General features: G+C 35.2%; 1 protein-coding gene across 8 annotated transcripts in view; it reads right to left on the reverse strand.

Annotated features, from left to right (window-relative positions):
• Positions 1 to 24918, reverse strand: part of LOC138705045 (oxysterol-binding protein-related protein 2) — a 692509-nt gene that overhangs the window by 196612 nt on the left and 470979 nt on the right. The window lies entirely within an intron of this gene.

Genomic DNA, 24918 nt, shown 5'->3' on the forward strand with positions numbered 1-24918 from the left:
TCGACCTGGCCCGGGATCGAACCCGCAACCTCGGGCATAGAAGGCCAGGGCTATACCAACTTGCCAACCAGGTCGACTAAAATGTTGATGCGAACAGATTATGTTAACATGTAAAATTCTCTTCACATTAAAATAACACAGTTTTGTAATTATTTCTGCAACATATTATGCAACAAGAAGTAAACGGAACTTATGGACACATTACACTAAATAAAACTTAGCAATGCTACGCAATAAAGTTATAATATTTCACTGAGCTACATATACATTAAAATAGAAAACCCGAACATACAGTTCTGTAAACTGTGAAATGTTCGTTATCGGTTGTAATAACTGTAAATGGCTAAAATACAATAATTTTAATAATAATATGGAACAAAGAGACGTTTGTGGTAGGCCTACTATAAATATTGTAAGAAAAAGAGGTCAAGAGTTATCCTTCTTCCGAAAGATCCAGGAAGGTGAGTTTATAAAATATAATATATGGTTTATGAAAATAATATATAAACCTTATGTATTTCATATTTCAATAGTGGAAGGAAGGTGTTAATTTTTTCAAAAGAATACGATATCGAAAGTACAATACATTTTATCGTCTGCTGGGGAAAGGGTCTGTGATGAGAAGATAGTAGCGATCCTGGTGGTTAGCAACTATCTATGGATGCATATTTCAACTGTCTATGTTTGCATATTTAGTAAGTATTGAGCTTCGTGACTGTATATACTAGACTGTAATAGTATTTCAAAGAGTGTATACATCAATTTGGGACACTCCATATGATACGATTCGATACAATACAATACGATATGATATACAGGGTGGCTTACATAAAGTGCTACAATTTAATATCTCTTAAATGAACACATAAAACCGAATGCTTTGTGTTCCAAATTTTATTCGGGGAAGGGGTCTTCCAAACTGTGATATGGCATCTTCAGATTTTTTTAATGAAACCATGGAATTTTTTAAAAATATTTTTGTTCCCCCTCAATAAACTAAGTACAAATTTTATTGAAACATTTTTTTAATAAATTGTTGCGCAGTTACAGAGTGTATTCATTGAAGTATACAGTAATAGAAAAGATTACAAAATGAATAAGGAAATCAATAAATACCAAGGTATTTACTTTATATTATCTTATTAAGTGCTCAAAGTAGCCTCCATTAACATATAAGCACTTGGTGATTCTTGTGGAAAGGTTTTCTCTAACTTTTAACAACAGACAGGGGCTAACAATACGACAAGCTTCACTTATTCGACGTTTCATATCCTCTTTTGTTGTAGGTGGTGTAAACATGACTTTCTGTTTTATGTACCCCCAAATAAAATAGTCCAATGGTGTTATATCAGGTGAGCGAGGTGGCTATGCAAAAGGTCCAACACGTCCAATCCACCTGTCATCAAATTTCTCATTTAATAGTTCACGTGTCCATACCAGTATTGCAAAATGTGGTGGTGCACCATTCTACTGATACTACATTTCTCTTCTCGAATTCAAGGGAATGTTTTTCAAGAGGGGAGGTAATTCATGGTTGAGAAAATGGCAAAATGAGTCAGCAGTAACTGTGCCTTCAAAGAAGTAAGGGCAGATGACAAAATTACAAAGGATTCCACACCAAACATTCAGTGACCAACGATGCTGAAAAGGCACAATTTTCATCCATTGGGAGTTTTCAGGTGCCCAATAATGCATATTATGCCTATTAACATTTCCAGTGTTTCAGATGTCGCTTCATCTGAAAATAATATGTTTGCCAAGAACAAACCATTATCTGCAATAGCATTCGTAGCCACTCACAAAAAAAAAAAAAAAACAACTCGAAGCTGAAAATCTCTCTGTGTGAGGTCTTGATGCATACACATATGATAAGGATGGTATTGGTGATGCTTCAGTATCCTCTGCACTGACGTGCGGCTGATCCCACTGTCTTTGGCCAATTCACATTGACAATTAATATTTGAGGAGAAAAATTCGCTCCGGTGCTGGGGATCGAACCCGGGTCCTTGGTTCTACGTACCAAGCACTCTGACCACTGAGCTACGCCGAATTCAATCCACAGCACCGGACCGAACCATCCTCCTTCAATGTTTCCCTTTTGGCCTGACTCCAAGTTAGGCATATATGTTGACGTTTTATGTCCAAGTCAACTGCCATTATACAAGGGGCGCACTCAGCTGAGTGACTTATTTGGCCGAGATTCCGTTAAGTGCACAGTAATCTGTACAGAAATATGCACTGCTAGCTATGAGAATATTAAAGATATTTTATTAATTTGTCCTACAGAATAATATCTGTAATATTGACAATTAATATTTGAGGAGAAAAATTCGCTCCGGCGCCGGGGATCGAACCTGGGTCCTTGGTTCAACGTACCAAGCGCTCTGACGACTGAGCTACGCCGAATTCAATCTACAGCACCGAACCGAACCATCCTCCTTCAATGTTTCCCTTTTGCCCTGAGTATAATGGCAGTTGACTTGGACATAAAACATCAACATATGCCTAACTTGAAGTCAGGCCAAAAGGGAAACATTGAAGGAGAAGGTTCGGTCCGGTGCTGTGGATTGAATTCGGCGTAGCTCAGTGGTCAGAGTGCTTGGTACATAGAACCAAGGACCTGGCTTCGATCCCCGGTGCCGGAGCAAATTTTTCTCCTCAAATATTAATTGTCAATATTAGAGATATTATTCTGTAGGACAAATTAATAAAATATCTTTAATACAATTCACATTGACTTATCTGTGGCTTTACTTCTACAGCGGCAAGATTATTGATAGCATTTTCATCATTCACTTTTGATTTTACCTTCAAGCGATTCTCGTTCTTTACACTTCCATTGTTATGAGGCCTTGTTTCCAGTCATTTGAATTTCATATGAGACATTTGCATCCCATATCCTTCATTGACCACTACCGCTGCAATTCTATAGTTTCTCCTGCATTCACCTAGCACTAACACATTTACTTCCACATCATAAACTCCCATATTTCTGAATCTCGAAGAGCCACACTAAACAATCAACATGGCCAACCACATATTTTGAGAGTTGAGGTGGCTTTGAAATCATAATACTGAAATAAATGGAAGTGAAATTTTTTACGAGAAAAAAAGATTTACTATGTGTTTAGATGTTAAATTAAGGTTATTTTGAGCAAGTGATAAAATTATGAAAAATTATTGCATGGTACATAGGTTAAGGGTGTTTGAGAATAAGGTGCTTAGGAAAATATTTGGGGCTAAGCGGGATGAAGTTACAGGAGAATGGAGAAAGTTACACAACACAGAACTGCATGCATTGTATTCTTCACCTGACATAATTAGGAACATTAAATCCAGACGTTTGAGATGGGCAGGGCATGTAGTACGTATGGGCGAATCCAGAAATGCATATAGAGTGTTAGTTGGGAGACCAGAGGGAAAAAGACCTTTAGGGAGGCCGAGACGTAGATGGGAGGATAATATTAAAATGGATTTGAGGGAGGTGGGGTATGATGATAGAGACTGGATTAATCTTGCACAGGATAGGGACCGATGGCGGGCTTATGTGAGGGCGGCAATGAACCTTCGGGTTCCTTAAAAGCCATTTGTAAGTAAGTAAGTATGGTTTATTATTATTTATCTGTATCGGAATGTCTCGTTTCAAACACCGTATACCATTTCAGAATTTCAGTATATAAAAAATATTTTAAACAAAAGTTCCTTAATTTGTCTAGACAATCAAAATATCTAAAAGTTATATCATCGTTCTATTTAAAATTCTGAAGTTACTCCTCGAGAATCCCATTTTGGGACATGCTGAAATATTGTCCATGAAACTATCATGAAGGCCCCCTCCTCCGAAAACTGTAGGAAAAGTCAGCATTTAGTTATATTGATCCATTTAAGAGATATTAGCTTGTAACACTTTATGTGAGCCAGTCTGTATATTTGTCACGGCACTTCTTTACATGTAATGGTGTACCTCACATTCCTCGTATATAGTGCCACCATTAACACATTCTTTGCAGTAATTTATGAGACTTTAGCAACAAAACAAAGTGTATGCCACCCTTGGAAAGTGTCACTAGCAACATGTATGTCTTAAGTGCTTTGCTGTTAGGTAATGGACTTGTGGGATGTCTAGCAACGCTTTTAAAGTGTTATAAAAGTAGAAACACATTATGTTTGATTACTTAATTTGAAAAAACTTAATGGTACTATACAAAATTTAAGTGATAATAGTAGCGTGAGAGAATCAGAATTTAAAAATGAAGTTAATTTCTTTGATAGGCATAAAGAAAATGTTTAATCAAGGCAAATGCAAACTAGAGAAAGAACAAAGAATTTTATTTAAAAGTAGGTAAATTAATATAGGCCTAATTACAAAATTTTTAGGCTACCATTCCTTCGAATCAACATTAAATTGCATTATTCCTCTTCGAAGGAGTTTTGGTGGATCCCTGCCAATAACTTGTTCAAAATTGAACTCTGAAATGTCCTCTATTTGAGGACGTACAAATAGAGAACCATTAATACTGTCTTTACCTCTTGTTGGCTTCTTATGTAGAAATGTTCCCTCATACTTTGGCTCATCATTCGTAATTAAGTCAATATAACACTGAATGTGGAATCTAACTAAACCCCAATCACCAACTGTGAAATCTCCTTCTTTCACTGCATGTACATTGAAATATTTCTTTCCATTGTGGAATAAGAGGAATCTGTGGTTCCTGTCTGCCTTTGGATGATACAGAGGCAAAATCAGAGTGGGTGAAGTTATTTTCTTTTTCTGATTCTGACTCACAAGAAGAATTTTCACTGAATTCAGAAGACCCCTTGCTTGAGCTTTCAAAGTCACACTTCCTGTCACACTTTTCCCAGACTGGACAGAAACTTTTTTACGTTGCAATCTTGCTTTTGGCAAATCATCATAATACACAGACGGCAGCAATTCAATTACAGAATTGTCAATGTGTTCACTATTGTTACTACTTTCAGTGCTGCTGCTCTCTGTTCTAGGCAGTCAAGACAGTTCTTCTTCTATATTATGTGAAATAATTCCACATTTTCTAAAACCAGCACAGATATTTTTCTTTGCATTTGGAGAAATACTGTAGTGTCTGTCAACAATTTCAGAAGATGTGGAAATATCACTTTTGAGACAGAATAATATGATTTGCCTGGTTCTTTCTTCCACATTGTCAAAATATTTCGCTATGCTTCTTTAAGAGGGTGAAAAAATGCCACATCAAGTGACTGTGTCAAATGGGTAGAGTTTTTTTTGGCAGAAACACAATCGATATATTATGATCCCTACATAGTTCAACCACTTTCAGTGACAGACGTGATGACAGATTGTCTTCAATAAGCAACTTCTTCCCAGGCAGCTTACTAAGATATGGAATGGCTATAGTTTCCACCCAATCATGAAAACAGTCAATATCAAACCAGCCAGATGGGGTTCAAGCATGTTCCCTTTGGGCATTCTACAGTCCAAGATTCATACATATTTTGAGCTCGATATACCACACAGAGTGGCAGAACTGTCCCATCACCAGCTGCAGCAAACATAATCGAGGTGGCTGATTTGCTGCTGTTCATTACACATTCAGGATAGGTATTTCATTCCTCATATTGAAATGACAGTTTCCCGACCTAGATCACCTATTAGATTAGTTTCATCGTAATTTACAATATTCCGATTATCAACACCTTCAATTGATTTCTTCAGATGATGAAAATAATCAGTCAATACTTTATGTGATACATCAGCTCTACTGCGGTTTATATTTTGACATATTCGCAATGACAACTTACATTTCGTTGGTGAAGAAACAATACCGCGTAAGTAACAAAATGCAAATTTTACAGGGCAAACAAAAAACGTAATTTAAAAAAAACTAATCACTTCCGCAATGTGAAATTCGGCATGGCATTAGTAAATAATGCTAGAAATGTGTACGGTATCCGAAAATGAAATTATATTCCAATTTTAAGTTATTTATGTTAGTTACGTGGTATTAGAAAGCTAGCTGTGAAGATTTATGTCAGTTACGTGGTATTGCACTAAATTAGTTTTCACTTAATTTTCAATGATAAAATATTTTTAAAGTGAAGAAGTGTTATAATTAAAAGAAGCAAGCAATGTTTTGGTACTCTTAATTTTATTTTTGATATTACTTAAGTTTTTTACAGAAAAATATTGTAATTGTTAAACAATATTTGGAAAGGTTTCCTGTAAAACAATCACCTTGAAAAAGATCAATATGATGTAATTATAATTATGTTTATTATTTTGTGAGACGTGTTAATGAATTATAGTGTTACTTTTAAGATTGTCATTTATGACATAAGGAAATACACCTTGCTTATAAACAAAATTACACATAACCATTGTTATCATAGAATGCATGACAGTACTTTGGAAAAACACTTTTTAGTTGCTGCAAGTGATTTCACTTTGACTTTTTTTATCCTCAGTGGTTGAGAATATAATTTCTTGTAGTCACTTATGTTTTCTGGGATGCCTTGGCATTACTTGTCAGTCTAAAGTGAAACGAAACTTGAATAAAAAAAAAATTGTACCATCAAGACGATATTGTATTGCCCTCGGATCAGTTACAGTGGGTTCATTAGTTCCTCTTCCTGGGCGAATTGAATAATAAATCCAAAATATTTTGAATAATTTCAAGGGAAAAATTGTTCCGGGGCCGGGTATCGATTCCGGGACCTCTGGTTGAACGTACCAGCGCTCTACCACTGAGCTACCCGGGAACTCCACCCGACACCATCTCAACTTTTCCCTTTATATCCACACAACTCGCGTGGGCTGACGAAACGCCAGAGACCCACAACAGGTGCACACAATCTCTGTGTGACTTGGAATTGTGGTTTTCTGTTAACGTACACAGTAACGTATATATTATGCAAATCTAGTCTTTCAGGTGAAGCTCCCTGTAAAGCAGATTTGAATAATTTCAAGGGAAAGTTGAGATGGTGTCGGGTGGAGTTCCCGGGTAGCTCAGTGGTAGAGCGCTGGTACGTTCAACCAGAGGTCCCGGGATCGATACCCGGCCCCGGAACAATTTTTCCCTTGAAATTATTCAAATCTGCTTTACAGGGAGCTTCACCTGAAAGATTAGATTTGCCAAAATATTTTGTCAGCATAATTTCTGAAGAAATAATAATCTAAATGCTTAACATAGTAAGGTGTGGGTTTCTTTCTTGCTTCTCTTGTTATTGAAACATTTTAACTTGCATTCAATTGCACTGTGAACTGAGTCACACTCCATCTGAGTGCGACCCTTCTCTAGATATTTTTGGGTAATCAACACAGAAATTGCTAGACCAAGGAGGGCATTAAACATGACTGCATTTTTATTTTGGTATGTACATCCATCAGAGTACAAAATTACTGGCAGAAGATTTTCTTTTATGCAGTCAGTCAATGCATCTATGACACAACTGACGAAAACCAATGCCACCAGTTCTGCCTGCGTTTCGTCGAACCAGTAACATATGACATCATGGTTTTTTAAGTTGTAAATTGTAAAGTTATGCACACATAACTTAGTCTTATAATACACAGAACTTGCCTGTATGTATGGAACTATTTTGACTGCCTGGAGATCCATGGTGAATACATTGCCCAGTTCCATTTCAGCATCCTCTTTATCCTTTTCTTTTTCTTTTCGAGGTTCCTTTTTCTTTCCATCATGTTGCAGCCATACAGCTTCATTTTTCCCAGTTTTGTAACTACAACAGATGTCACATTGATCTTTCTTCGGGCTATAAATGCTGATGTTACTTTCCTGGAAAAGCAGGTTGAAATATCTCTGCTCAGAGGGTCAGTATTTTCATGTGCACATCTCTGTTTATACAAATCATGTACTGAATTTTGGAATGAACTGTAGGCTCTAAATAAAGTTTGCTTGATGACTGTCGACAATAATGGGAAGGTAGTTTAGGGAGACTATAAAAAAATGTCCAGAGAAATTGTGTACCTTCTTCCTTTTTGTCCTTTTTGGCATGAGTGTGGAAAAGAGTAGAAGAAGAGGACATTCCATGCTTTGAATTTTCTAACCAATACCTGATACTCCAATCTTTTATTGCAAGAGTATTCAAGAACAGTTTCTTGCACACTTGAAACTTTTCATTGCCCACATGGAAATGATACAACAAAGTACCTTTTCTTCTTGACTCACTAGTACTCTTTCCAGGACGTTTTGTTGGGATTACATCCACAAGACCGTTCACGTATTGTTTTTTCTGATCCCAGGTCATTTTATTCCAAGACTTATAAAAAAATCTCTTGTCTTTCAGCATTCCCAATTACATTGCATTGTCTGAATTTTGATTTTTGACACATTTTGGAATTACATGATGCCCCTAGTTTCCTTGCGTCCCTGTATGTGTCATGCATTACTTTTCCAGTTTTCAGCCTTTTATACCCAATGTAGGCTCTCCCTTTCTTGCAGTTTTCACAGAATATTGTGTACACTTATTGCAATGAAACTCAGTAACTAATAGGCACAGAAGTATTGATGTGTCAGATAAGTGCATACAGCTCGAATTGTCGGGAAAAACGATGCTTTGCGGCACACAGATTGACGTGCGTGTTTCCGTAGCATTGTTGAGAAATATTAAATTCAGTCTTTTCCTTCGATGACCCATCTCAACTCATCCATATTAAATGAGCATGTATTACATTTCAATTTGTTACTGAAAGAAATGTAAAACTCCTTTAATTCAGTTTGGTTATATTAAACTATTTTCCGCCATACGCATTACTGTAAGAAGATATCTAATTGGAGGTACACAGCTCGCACATTGTCCATAAAATAGCCTACAGCATTATTTTATTCTTCCGCGTTGAAATTTTTCTTATTCAGTTACGCGGTATTTCCAACAAATGTACCCTGAATGCAGTTAGGCGGTATTGCATGTAGTGTAGTTACGCGGAATTTCAGTAATATTTTCAGGAATTCAGATATGCGGTATTGTTTCAACTCCTTTTTCTCACATTTACATAGTGAAATTACACTTTCCCGCGCTATCAAATGGTGCTCGCAGTGTCAGGGATGCCAATGCACCAAAAAACAAAAAATCGTCAAAAAGTCAGTTACGCAGTATTGTTTCTTCACCGACGATTTGTAACACCAGTGGCGATTCCTCCATGAAGGATATGAGGATGAGCCTACAGTTTAATATCGTGCCAGTGATGATAGAAAACATTTTAATTACAGATTTCGATTTTTAATCCGTCCCAACATAATTTTCTTCAAACTTCCACTTTCTGTCGTGAGTTGTCCCCAGTGCACATCTCAGACCTTAGAAATACTTTCCGCGGAACCATCCAAATATCTTACAGCGAACGGTTTTTTCAGCAGTGAAGTTATGGACAGGGGAGGGTGCGGATGAGGATGTGACCATATATCCTAATACTACGACCCTTCTTTCTGGGTGGTGGAGACCTTGTCAGAGACTACAATATGAATTTTCAAGTACCCTTGCAGCCTCCTTAAATGCAATTCATTGGTCATTTTAAAAGAACAGAATAAATGAAATAATAATATAATATAAACAATAAAATGAATAAAAACCAAAATTACATAAAAATAAATGAAATAAGCTATAATAAAACACAAGAATTAACAGAACTTTCAGATCACAGGGGTGCCAAAAGAATATCTGTAGTTATACTTGATCATTTAGAAGAATTTAACTGTAGAAGAAATTAATTGCATATGCTCTATTATTATTATTATTATTATTATTATTATTATTATTATTATTAGTTTCTGTCTTGGTCATCAGCGTTGCTTACGAGATTACACAAGCTGGCGCATAGCACGATCGAGAGTAGGTCTCTGAGAGTTATGACAATTTCTGCCGCTAGGTTCGCCTCACTGCACTAAGAAATGATGAATAGTACCATTACTAAGCATTGTGTATCGTGAAAATAGTTTGATTAATTGTGCATTACTGATTGAGTACGAAAATTATAATATGCCAAGTATATTAAAGTCTTATTTGAGATTTATTGATGACTTGTTAAATATCAGTATGCAGATTTTCAGCGTCATTTAATGGAATTTACAATTTTGTTTTCCGAAAGTCTGAATTTGTTGAATTAAAATTTTGCTTCCAAACTACATTGTTCATCTGGTTCATTTACTTTGGCAAGTTGATTGTTTTCAGTTCCGTGTTTTTCCTTCAGATTTCGTTCCCTCTAATCTGTTATAATTGTTAAAACTGAACTACCGGTTTCTGCTACTTTCAGACATTATTATTATTATTATTATTATTATTATTATTATTATTATTATTATTATTATTATCATCATCATCACCATCATCATTATTATGATCATAATCAAAATCAAATTAATATCGTTCTTAGCTTGTCTTGCCTTAAGGCAATCAGTAGGGTTATTCGAGGAAAAGAGTATGATTTACCATCATCATTTATAGTGGCGAAATATTCCACGACAATGGTTAATTATTACTGCTGAATATTGCCACATATACGATTTGATTATTTAGGAAACAACCATAGACATGAAAGTATAACTGAATGTAGCACTGTCGTAAGCTTTGCATTGAGGAAAGTGAGGCCGCGCTTGTCGATTAGTTTCGCCTGGTACTGAGGGCTTTGTACTTTTGTAGTTTGGAGGGCAGCGAAGGCGAGTGATTACATGTTATGTTGCATAGGGCAAATATTTTACGCTATACTTGAGAATTAGCACGGTCACTTTGAACCGTGCCGTTACGTTTAGCACCAAATTTAAGTAAATACACAATGTCACCAACATAAGAACGTGACGTTGGTGTGTGGCGTAGTTGGCGGGAGAAATTTTTTCTCTCTCTGTCTACCTCCTTCGTTCTGAACATTATTGAGAGATAGCACCACTGTTAGCGACAATGTGTATTTGCGTAAATATTGCGAGTAAATTATGACGAGTGCCTTAGATGAGAGGCTCGGGACAGAAACAGTTTTGCTGTAGCGCATGCGCGGACCTCTCATGCAGTGGGAGCGTGATCCTTACTTGAATTTATTTTTGCGTGTACTTGCAGATTAAATGATTGAGATCCCTTCTTGCTCCGGTTACAGGCCTTGCATTTACGAAGGTTAAGTTATGTTATGTTAGGTTAGCTTAGCTTAGATTAGCTTAGCTTAGGTTAGGTTAACTTAGGTTAGGTTAAATTAGCTTTGGTTAGGTTAGATTAGTTTTGGTTAGGTTAGCCTAGCTTTGGTTAGGTTAGGTTAGGTTAGCTTTGGTTAGGTTAGCTTAGGTTAGGTTAAATTAGCTTTGGTTAGGTTAGATTAGTTTTGGTTAGGTTAGGTTAGCTTTGGTTAGGTTAGGTTAGCTTTGGTTAGGTTAGGTTAGCTTTGGTTAGGTTAGGTTAGCTTTGGTTAGGTTAGGTTAGGTTAGCTTGATTTGGTTCGTCCATGTAGTAGTTAAAATTATATAATATGACAGTTTTTGATTCGTAATATTGTTAAAAAATAATAGGCCTATAATGAAAGCGGTGAATAATTTCATGGTCCTTAAATTTTTTTTTTCGTAAAAGGCTAGGTATTTTTCTATAGGCCAGAAATAAAACAGCAACGCCGTCATAATTACGTACTTTACGCTTTGGCGAACATTAACCGGAAATTTACTTTCCATCATTTTAATTGTATTCCGTGAAACACATCTTTTTTCCTGTTAATTTCCTTGTGATAACCTAGTTTATTATCTTATTACATCTTCATTTTCATTTAATGCATTCAAAAAACCGCCGTTGTACTACATAAAACCTTGAACTTGACTAATGGAGTGAATTATTTAAGAATATAGTCGCGAATTTGACTACCACCATTTCGATTATATTTTGTTTGATACGGCTCGGTACGGCCCGGTGACTAGTGGCCAGCGAGTAGAGTCGACTATCGATATTGGTCTGCCGTGCGTATTATCCAGTTGTTCCATTCATTTTCACAGGTAAGTTAACTATATACTATTTATTGTCGTCAATAAATAAATTCCTGTTATAGGTTATGTTTTTCGAGCATGTTTAAATTAAAATCTGCAGTTTACAAATTCATTGTCTTAACATTAATGTTTATTGTGATATCAGGGATGGTAACGAATATATTTTGACATGGAAGGAGTGCAGCCTTAGGGTTCATATTCGTTAAATGTTATTTAATATCTCTCTTATGTATTGTAGCCAAACTTCATTGTTTAATGTTATCTTTGTGTCCCATTCATTTTAGATTTCCATTCAGCAGATCACACATTCTGCATCAATGGTAGCTGCAGTTAAAAGAGAAAAGTGGACTCCTACAAAAAACAGTTTTTTGTGTAGTGAACATTTCACAAAAGAAAGTTACGAAGCCCAGTTGTCATCAGGTAGATGGTACTTAAAGGAAGATGCAGTACCCGAGTTATTCAACTACCCAGAACGATTGCATAAAGTTATAAAAAGAAGAAGGCCTCTTATTCGAAATATTTCAGTTGTACCAGAGAAGGTAAGTATCTTTAGAAAATTACTATTGAATCTTAGGCTGTTTGTCAAGGCTTTCCATTGTTCTTACTATTTTTTTAGCCTTCAGTTGTATAATCTAATGAAACAGTCTTGATATTTTGAGTATTGGCTCTCCATGAATGTTAGAGAGTCCCATACTGTTACATAACATTGCTCACATCAAGTTTTTTTATATTACAGAAATTAAGAACTACCCAGGACTCGGTAGGCCTACATTCTAACTCAAACCATGAAAATGATGCCAGCTCATCAGACACTCTAACATTGTCAAGTGTCAGACCACCTACAACTGCACCAGAAAGCCCCAAGAAACAGGTACTGAAAAGAAAAGCGAAGACACTGCAGCAAAAATTGCGACGCAAGAATGTCAGGATTACAACAATGAAGGAACTACTTAAAGAACTAAAGAGTAAGACTAACACTGCGCCTGAAGTAAATGGTTTGTTACAGAATTATTTTAGTGAATTTCCATTAGAACTATTACAAAATAAACTAAAAAATAAAGATGTAAAAAAGAATGGTGCCAGGTACACTGAAGCTATTAAGCAATTTTCTCTTACGCTTTATTTTTATTCACCTAAAGCTTATAGATATGTTAGAACTATGTTTAAATTGCCTCACCCAAATAGACTGAGTAGTTACTTGTCTAAATTTAAATGTGAGCCAGGTTTCATAAGTGAGGCGTTTGAATATCTGAAAGCTAATATTTCAGAAAAACCATGGCTTAAAGACTGCACACTTATAATTGATTCTATGTCATTGAGAAAACAAATTCAATGGGACACTACACACTCACGGTACTCTGGTTATGTTGAATTAGCTGGACTTGTAGACGAGAAAGATGTACTAGCTACAGAAGCATTGGTGTTTATGATAGTTTCGATTAAACATAATTTTAAATGTCCTGTTGCATATTTTTTTACTGACAAAGTAAATTCTAATGTTCAGGCACAGCTTTTGAATATATGCTTAACTAAATTGCATGAAATAGGTATTAAAATATGGTCAATTACTTGTGATGGTTTATATGCCAATATCACCACCTTTACTGCTTTAGGATGCAATTTTTCTGCCCATGACATGAAATGTTATTTTGTACATCCAGACATGGGTAAGGTTTGGACTATATTTGACCCTTGTCATATGGCAAAATTAGGTAGGGGTTGTTTAGCAGAGTAGTCCTGTTTAACGTCAGAAAAAGGTTCAATACAATGGAAAAACATTATGAATTTACACGAGATACACGAGCAGGAAGAATTAAAATTTGCTAATAAACTCTCAGGAGCCCATGTAAACTGGAGAAATCAGAAGATGAATGTTAGATTAGCTGTGCAAACATTAAGTTCTAGCGTTGCTGATGCTATTGATGATTTAAGGATGAGTGGTCATGAGTCTTTTCAGTGTTCTGAAGCAACAGTTGAATTTATAAGATACATGGACAGATTGTTCGACATTTTAAATTCCAGGAACCCTTTCTCTCCTGGTTATAAAAAGCCACTATCATTGAATAATGAAAACTATTGGAAAGAATTATTTCATGAATCAAAACTGTATCTAAAATAATTGATGATTGATGGTATTCCACTATTGTCACATCCAAGAAAAATGTTTGCATTAGGATATATTGTCTGTATCACTTCTATTGAAAACATTGCCAGTGATATTTTGAAAAGACAAGATGACCCTTTAAAATATTTATTAACATATAAATTTTCTCAGGACCACCTTGAATTACTTTTTTCATGCATCCGGGCAAGAGGTGGGAGGAATAATAATCCTAACACACTCCAATTCAAGTGGGCTCTGAGAAAATTATTGTTCAGAAATGCTGTTACTGCTAGTGGTAACTGCCTAAATATGGAGCACCCAAACACAGAGTCAGTGCTGGAGTTCAATAGTAATAACAGAATCTTAACTCATACTTCTACATCATGTGATCTTAGAAGTGAATGTAGTGATGATACAGAGATTATCCAGCTTGTTAACAGTTTAGATTCACACACTTTAAGTAGCTTCCAAGAAAATATATTATGTTACATTGCTAGTAGTATACTTAAAAAACTTCTTGAGAAAATTAACTGTGAACACTGTCAGGTAATGTGTGTTAATCAACGAACATTTCAAAGCATTGTAGATCACAATTACACCATGTTGCCTTGCATTTTGCAATTTCACAAATTTGTATCCTATGTATCGAGGGGTGGACTTACAGATCCGTCAGATGATGTGTTTGTGATTGTACAACACGTTGAGAAAGCTTTTCAGATTTACATTATTCAACAGAATATAAGTATGCGAAATATTAATAAGCACATTACCTGCTTTGTCATACAAAAACTGATGAGTTTAAGTAAGCCTTTATTTACTTCCTCCCATCCTCCTACAGAAGAATTGGGATACGAAGATACCCATGAAATGAAAATTATAAAGGCAGTCATTCAAATGTATTTAAACATTCGTTTAAAAACATTTGCTAAAAAGTTCACATTGAAGGTTGCCAAAGTAAATGCCACTTCCATAAGGAGCAAATTAACAAAACAAATATTGTTCCAACATGTGTAACTTTCGGAATAATACCATTTTAACTATATCTATAAAGATTTTGTGTTAGATATGAATAAATAAAATGCATTGTGATTTTTTTTCTCCTTATATTGTCTGTGTATTGATTTAATGTAGGCCTATTGTAAAACCCAAATTCCTTTCAAGAATGAGTCCTTATCTACGTGGATTATAATACCAAATTGTTTGTGAGATGTGTTAAAAAATAATTTCTTGATCTTTAAAGGTTTTGAAGAGTGTCTAAACTGAATGGGTGAAATATTTCAAAGCAGTTTCAAAATAAATTAACTGATGAATATATACGAAGCTGAATATTGCCCCTCAGACCAGACATGACTAGTCGCACGGTTGGCCTCAGTTATTATGTTACAGTGAAATCGAAAAATCGAAAGAGAATTGGGAGGACAAATTTAAAAGGTACGCAAAACGCGTCCTTGCAAGGGGTTTGGGGGCTGTACAAAACTAAATATGTGAGCTCCAAGCCTGTTGGCCACTAGTCTCACTCCGGGTTACACTGCTCCACTGAAGGAACTCTAGAAAATTTTGAAGGGGAAGCCGAAAGTGGACGTAACCTCTTAGGTACCACATACGCAAGGGGGACTGAGATTTGATCAAGTGATCACGGAACGGGAAGAGGAAGAGCTGGCTGGTGTTTGCCGTTAGGATGGCAGGATGCTGTCATCTGTTCAATGACAAAGCATGTGAAGGCCGTCGGAAGAAGCGCCGTGAAATCTAAATGTGCAATTTGAGAGGTCCCTGTCCTTTCAAATTGCGACTAATTGAGTGACCTCGTATATTTAATAGACAATTTATAGGTTCTGAACTAGGGCATACGTCGTTTATAATAAAGGGGAATATGTATGGGGAAGGGCATATAGGTCCGTGGCCCATTTCTTATAGGGCTCATCCCGACATTTGTCTTACGCCTGAGGAAAACCACGGAATACCTTGGGCAGGATGAGTTGTCTCATATAAGAGACTAGCCAATTTGGCTATTATCCTAGATCATATATAAAACAGATTGACCAAGCTTATATTAAATTTAGACGCAACTGGAAAATAACGGACGCTATGCGTCGCTAGTGTCGAGAAATGAGCTTGCAATAACCAACACTAGATGGCAGAATACCTGAAAAGTACAGAGAGTAATACGACTGTGGGATGACTTTTTTTACGTCATGCCACCTCCAAATATCTTTCTCATTGTAATGTGAGGTTATGTTACTTTGATGTGTCGCTAAATTGTAGCATACAGAAGCTTGTTTTACCCAAATTCATCAACACACATAGATGACATTTTGGTACATGGCTGATATAATGTTGTTTGCGTTCAATATATAATCTGTCATCATTTGATGTACGATATCTAATTGTTTTTAATTTTCAGTATACAATACCTCACTAGCAACAATTAACACAAAATACTAAAAAGAGCAGATTTGTCTGCGTTTGTTGAATGCACATCATGATGCTCACGAAAAGGCACTAATTTATTTTGTGTGCACAAGATTACAATTTTTTTAATATGAAGGAAAAGCAGGTATTCGTCTTCTGAAATTTATCCGATAGGGGAAGAATTACAACTCCCTCCCCCCCAAACATGTTTCCTCTTTGCTAGGCCTACATGTTTTCATTTTACAGGTGTATTATATGATGCGATATGGAAGCAGATAAATAATAACTGTAAGTTTCTCGTCCACATTAAATTCAACGTGTTCATAACGTAGGCCTGATATATTGCTTCATGTAGGCTACACAGCTGGCAGTGTTCTTTTTACGAATAAGCGGTCGTACAAATCATTTTCTTTTCATCTGAACTATTGCTAGAATATGCGTTAGTTTTTTTATTTGCTCTGTATGTTGTTAAATAACTACTGAACATCGTCTTTGGTTAACAAATTGTTCTAGTATTCGTTTCATATCAGTCTTACGGTATTGAATTATGTCCATAACGTGGGCGAGATGATATCAGGCTGGAAAATTCGCTCTGCATGCATTTTTTTACACAATTTTCTCATTTTCAGCAGATTTACGATACCCTATGCCGTTTCTCTGCCAATGCAGAGTTAATTGCAATATACGGTAATTCTGTTATTTTCCTGGCACTTTTATATCCGTTCTAATAAACGTACTGATTTAGATTATTTACCCTACTGTAGGTATTTTGCTCTCTACAAATCATCGTTAGTCAAATGAAATAGTCTATAATAGTTGTTTGTAACGAATTAGTAGACAACCTCAATCCCTCCTGATCGCCTCCCTTACGAATTTCTTTCTCACTTTAATCAAATTTCATTTATACTGGTCCTTAAATTACATAAACTAGTGCTGAAGTAGTTACGGTGATTTCTGAAGTGAAAATCGTTCAATTTATAAGGGTGAAATCAAAAATAATTTTTGTAGCCTTTCCTTGTCCTTAATTGAAAATTTGAGTAACTTCATATTACGACAATATTTCTTCCTTCTTCTGCAGTTTAACATAATCGCAGATGGACATTTCTAAATGAAGTTTGTTACACAGAAACCTTTGAGACAATATTGACACTTGAAGTTCTTTATATATATATATATAGTTCATCTATAAGAGTTAAACTAGCGCTGCACTATGCCATGCACCCCACCCCTTGTTTTCTCCCTCGAAATATATCGGTGCCGGGTAGAGTTCCTGGGTAGCTCAGTTGGTAGAGCGTTGGTACGTTAAACCAAAGGTCCCGAGTTCGATGCCCGGCCCCGGAACAATTTTTCCCTATAAATTATTCAAATCAACTTTGCAGGGAGTTATACCTGAAAATCTTGATTAGCGCTGAGGTAGTTTCCTTCATACTCAGCTTCTTCACCTTGCATACATGAGTCTGTAACCAGGTTAGGTTTGGTCAGTGCTGTAATGGTAATTTTTTTCTTGGCCATGCACCCCACCCCTTGTTTTCTCCCTTGAAATATATTTTACTCTCCTCTCTCTATCTCTCCAATTATCATTTAATTATTTTTTTTTAATATTAAAGAAGAAGTAAAATTGTTTTGCTTTACAATTTAATTGTACAAGTTTGATTTAAAGAATACACCATGTAGCACCACCATTGATGCACACTTGTCTCGATGAATCCTGGAGTGTATATTTGCAGCACTTCTCGTTTTTCAACCATTATTTTATATAATTCTGGATTCCAGTGCTGAAGAGGTGGATAATTTTTTGTTTATGAACATCAAACAAAATACCGGTAGGTACAGTAGGAACAGCAAGAGATGATCTAAGATCTGTATAGATCTCCATGTACAAAACTTAGGCACCCATATGCTGTATGGCTCCTTACAGACAAAATTTTCATTTCCCCATACGATTAATTAAAAAAAATTGTAGGTTCCATACGATTAATTAAAAAAAATTGTAGGTTCCATACGATATATGGCCTCGTGTGGCCTCCATGACAGCACTGGGGTCAGTTAGTTTAGGCACTTTTACACCTTGCATATACAATCAACTGCATCTCCACAAAAAATTCCTTATAAATTGAACAGTTTTCACTTCAGAAATCACAGGAACTGCTTCAGTGCTACTTTCACCCAGGTAGTAGTTAGCAGTTAATCATTTCAAAGCTCTTGTTATATTATGAAATAGCATCACACAATGCTACCAAAATAAATGTTCCCAGTGTTAAAATTACAGAGTGTAAATTTCGCTTAGGACAGTTTTTGCTCTGGAAAATTAAAGGAAACAAACCGTACATCAAACCAGCAGCTGAGACACAAAGCACCTGAAATTCGAAAGTGGTTAAAAATTTTTATATTTCGTTCTTTCTTATTTACCAGCAACAGAAGTACCAGTATCAGATTTTTTGCAGAGCTAATATCAGAGGCCCCTCCTATTAGAGAATGTTTTGAATATTATTATATTCTGGAAAACTACATTGGCACATCAACCTCCCCTCCCCTAGCCTGAATTCTGAGCTGAAGCACGAAAATTTCAAAATGTACAAACTACAGATGCGGCAGAATGTTACCACAGTGGTCTTCAGCAAGAATTTTGTAAGACATATCCAAATATCTTCATGGTCATTATATGTATTAAAGTAAAACATATACTACATGTGAAGTACCTACTAAAAATGAGAGAAATAGAAATGGGAAGGACAATAAAAAAAAGTGGAATGGACAAACACTAAGAAACTATTCATCTTGAATCAGTATGAACAATAGGACACTTTTTTTTTTTTTTTGGTGCCAGTGATATAGAATATGAAATTAAGTTGCATCAGGAAGTTTTTCGAATTTAGCATTACTTTAAGTATTTATTGTCCCCCTGTTGGAAAGATGGAATTACTTTGTTTGAAACTTGATGAAATCTTATTGTACCTTAACTCAATTTATTAAGGTACAATAAAATTCAAAATAATAACTGCAGGCCATTTTAAAATAAATCTGTTGGATGTAAATTATTTCTTAATTTATTAGGACCATAAAGGTATTTTTACAAGCGATAGATTGAATCATTTTTATCTTAATAATTTAATGTAGGATGATTATTTCGGGAATTGTTATGCTCTAAATTGTGAGGATATTTTAATACTTTTTAAAAATATAAATTTGGAATATTTTTCCAGTTAGTAAAGAGTAATTCAGAGAGACAGAGATCTCAAGCATATTTATTGACACATGCCAGAATTATTAAATATGAAAAAAAGAGTTCTTGCACTAACATACTGTTTATAAAGTAACCAAATCTTAAGAAATACAGTATATGTACTGGTATTCTATATAAAGGCATAGGAGTGAATATAAATCTGTTTTAAGGAATTCCTATTTAATATTCCTGCTATAGGAACATGACAAAATAAATACAACGCAGCATGGAAGCTAATTCAACTCTTATCGAGTATTGTTGATGAGATGTGTTATGAAGGTAGACCGAATCATTCAATATAAATGTATAAATAGGACGAGTAATAATAGATTAATTTCAGTGTATGGAGTATCAAAACTGAAAGCGGTAACTAGTCTATGAATGATGTCTTAACAAGTATAAATAAAATGGACTCTTGACAAGAAACACACATTTGGCTTCAGTAATAACTAGGACTTCAAGGAATTTATGGTAGCTCACCTGTCAGGCAAAACTCTGAATAGTCAGCATTGTCGAACTATAGAAGCGCGATTAAAAAGTATTTTTTTCCCCACCCATTACATATGATTGCTTTTTTCAAGTCCCGGTAATAACATTATTAAATTAATTATCCCACATATTTGGGTGGTGCCTTTCTTTGTTTCTGACATAATTTATGAGAGTTTCTCTTTTACACTTCAATAGAGAAATACAACTTTCAGTGGACAATGAACGTGTAACTCTAATGGAACTCTAAGAACCACAGCATTAATGTTTTCTTCTTTTCTTTCATGCCCTTTAGTTTTTGTTGCAGATAATATCATGCTATTGGATAATTATACATGCACCTTTCTAATAAAATTGGCATATATTTCACTGGTCTCAGAAGTAAAATTAAATGTATAATAGCTTCTCGGTGCAAAATATTTACTGAAAATTATTGTAGGATTTGACTAGAAATGTCACTTCTCAGGCAAGGTTATTCGTGGATGACTGTATAATATACAGAAAAAATTAGTGATAAATCTTATATCACCGCCTTGCAAAACTAGCTTGACGTTATTGAAAACTGGACTACAACAAATAAAATTAAAATCAATGTGAGCAAAAGTAAATCAATATGTATCCTTCTGTAAAACACAAAATTAAATTCGTCTCATATACCAATTAAATGGATCACCAGTGTCACAAGTAAACACTTAGGTACTGTATATATTTTAGTAACAAACTGGTTGAAATAAGTCACTAATATTACAAGGATAGCCTGGAAAACACTACATTTCTTTATGCGTATTCTTAAGAAAGCTAACCGAAAGTCAAAAGAATTAATGTACATAACCCATGTTCGGTCCACTGCTGTGGAGTAATGGTAGGCACATCTGACCGTGAAATGAGTGGGCCCGGGTTCAAATCCTGATTGGGGCAAGTTACCTGGTTGAGGTTTTTCCGAGATTTTCCCCAATTGTAAGGCGAATGTCATGTAATCTATGGCGAATCCTCAACCTCATCTCGCCAAATATCATTTCACTATCATCAATTCCATCGAGGCTAAATAACCTAGTAGTTGATACAACATCTTTAAATAATCAATTTAAAAAAAGACGTCAGATAAGCAGAGGAAGTTACAAAAGCTTGTAGTGGCGAAGAATTTAAAGCGTCTGTGTTGTTAAAAAAAAAGGGAAGTACTACAAATGGCAGAAAAAGTGGATAGCTTATATTGATGTATTTGTTACGTGACATTACACAGGAGATATCACCACATATAGTTGTAAACAACCGTGGATATTTTAAATCTGAAAGTGTACTTTAGTGTAATTTTTTTTTTATTGGGTTATTTTACGACGCTGTATCAACATCTAAATTATTTAGCATCTGAATGATATGAAGGTGAAATGAGTCCGGGGTCCTGCACCGAAAGTTACCCAGCATTTGCTCGTATTGGGTTGAGGGAAAACCCCGGAAAAAACCTCAACCAGGTAACTTGCCCCGACCAGGATTCGAACCCGGGCCACCTGGTTTCGCAGTCAGACGCGCTGACCGTTACTCCACAGGTGTGTAATCAAGTGTTGCTTTGTGTAATAAGAACTGTAGACACAGTGTATACGGTAAATCTCTATATGCATTTGAAAAGATTAGTAATCAACTTGACAGAAATGTTCGTGTGTCAAAATATAATTTGTAATATTTTATTTGTTAATGGCACTGTTATTTTTATTAAAGTATGCGATTTAGCAGTTACATGTACTTCACAAATGTCTCAATTGTTTCAAAAACAATTAAATGCATTTATGACATTTGGCACAATAATATGAACATTTTCCATTTTGGTAATAAATTAAGTGGCAAGAAAATGTTCATGTGTCACACCATATAATATTTAATATTTTTTACATTATTAATTATTCCTTTTCATTATGATTTTCTGTTTATATTTTGGAATGCTTACGTTAAAAAACAGTGATGTGTCTTTCATGAACTCCTAAGTATTTGATTAAGTATCCTGTGAAGATCATAGTTCGAAAATGTTACGTGTGTGACTATGGAATGACCCATCAGTATTGTTAGTATTGTTACAAATTACAAAACCTGAAACTGTTAGAATGGGATCAGGAGTAGTGACAAAAAATGTAATGTTGTAGGCCTACATCAACATGACTATTTTAATCCAGTTTCTAATAGTTTTTAAGGTTTGAAGGCCTTTTGAGGTAAACAGTATTGAACACGTGAGGGAAGGGCTATTTCTTGGTAATGGATTAGGCCTGTATATTTTATAATATTATTAACTATATATTGTTAAAGTACCTAGTAAACATCGTAATATATATATATTATATAATACTGTAAACGAGACAATATCACAGGCTGCAAACTAGATTATTCTTGTTTTTGTATAATTATACGAACAAGTCTGAAATAAACAAGACTACCATTGGTTAGGTTAGGATAGGATTACTTATATATTGTAATCAGGCTATATGCACAAATTTTCCAATATACTACTATCATAACTAAATAGGTAATGTTAACATTAATTTTCATAAGTTTTTGTGGTGCAAATTAAAATAATTCAAAGTAAAGTATAACAAAACTCCGACAACATTATAATTATGAACGTAAAATTCTCTTATTTTATTTATTTTTCAGTGTTTAGTCCCTTATTTCCCATTGTTCTTTGGATTTATCATTAGTGAAATATCAATTAACGGATAAATTATGTTATACACTCAGGTGATAATATAAATAATATTCACGACAAATATATAAAAACAGAAGAGATAACGAATCATAATTTAGCCCACCGATAACTTTATAACATGGTCTAAAAATTCTAGGTAGATTGGCTTTGCGCGAGACTCTGCATTGTATTCTATTCAATACAAAGGCGTACTTTATCTTATCTCTCCGCTTCGCCCACGTGACAACTATAATTAGAACTCCCTCGTTCCGAACTTGCCTAGGTCATATAGGCCAATAATATTTATCCATGGTCATCAATTGTCGACAGTACATACCGTTGCTTACGAGAATATCTCGTAAGCAAGAAATAATCGATTTAGACCGACCAGACCGGTTCAGAGTTCGTGTCTCGTGATGGTGTTGGTCATTGTGCCATCTGTTGACGATTATTGAACTACATCAAGCCGGCCTCGACTGCAAACCCTAAAGCCTATATAAAAGAACTATCTGTTAGTATATATGATCTAGGCTATTATGTAGGAGGTGATTGTTGTCATGAGCCTTGTTGAATCGTCTCAATTTCGAGACCAGCCATTTGGCTATATGATGGCTCAATTACGAAGAGGGGGGAGAGATGTAATTGTTAATTAATTTAGAGTTAATTAGGGAGATTCATGGGGATATGAGTGCAGGTCCGTGGCCCATTTCTTTTAGGGCTCATTCCGACATTTGTCTTAGCGCCTTAGGAAAACCACGGAAAAACCTTAGGCAGGATGAGTTGTCTCAATATCAGAGACTAGCCAGTTGGCTCTTAGGTTGAATGACTCTATGAATCGATGGATCTATACTAGCCAATTGGCTCTATGATAGTTCCATCGATCAACAAAAGTAGATATTGTTAGGGAGGGATTTTGTTTAGCCCAGTTAAGACAAGGTCATTTTATGTTACAGTACTCCATCCAGTTCATCTTATATGTCTATGGAAACAACATACGCAGGAATGCGATTTTAATGATGAGCATGCCGAATTTAGTGTAACGTACTCCCATCATCCTCCAAGCCAAATCAAATATTTTTACGACATTACGAGTAATAAATAAATAAATAATAATTACTACAATTATTCGTTGTGATAAAGTACAATTATCACTGCATGGTGTACCGAAAATTTTGCTTTATGTTTTCATTAAATTGACATGTTGTCATGAGTGACGACAGAAAACAGGTCAGGGGAGCAAGATTCAGACATTACTAAAAATGAAATGGGGATTGGGGAGAGCAGATGCGCATGTGCCTATGATCGGCAAATTCTAAAGAAATATTGTCCCTGAGATTCCTGAGATATTTGTTTATGTTTTTGGAAATAGTCAAATTCGAAAACCATTTCTAATCACATATATTGCAGTCTATCTTCCTAATTAATTTCGGCAATGGTAAAGTTTAGCGGTCCCTGCTTAGGTCGTTCTTGCACGCATGAAAATAACAATGGAATTTACACTCTTTGGACAGGAAGTACTACGTGACTCAAAAGGATGACGGAAACAAAGAGTTTGTAATATATAAGTAAGTAAGTATTACAAACTCTTTGGACGGAAATAACAGAAGGCTAACGGTTTCATTTATATAATTATGGATGTAGTTTACGAAGGCTACACCAGAGTCGCATTCGCGGTATATGTCTGCAATTTGAACCCAGAGAGGGCAATATTTGCTCGATCCCCGACATGAAATTATTATTTTTGGGTACAGCAGAGTCGCATTCGCATTGAAAATAATACATATTTGATAATATACACAATTAGAACTAAAAACGAGAAGTATATTACCAAAAATTTTACCATATAGATTTCATTACTGTTACAGTACCTAATATTGTAATTAAATGAAATGAAGCATGCTTCATTACGAAATTCTTGCACATTCATTTATGCATGAAACAATAATTTTCAGTTGCATCGCACGTATATTTTGATGTTTTAAAATTATAGGTTATGTTTACTCTATCACTACTTTATTTCTACATTCGCAATTATAATTAAGCATAACGTTACGTATGACGACTTGTA

This window comes from Periplaneta americana, chromosome 8 (genome assembly GCF_040183065.1).
Source record: "Periplaneta americana isolate PAMFEO1 chromosome 8, P.americana_PAMFEO1_priV1, whole genome shotgun sequence".
Lineage (NCBI taxonomy): Eukaryota > Metazoa > Arthropoda > Insecta > Blattodea > Blattidae > Periplaneta > Periplaneta americana.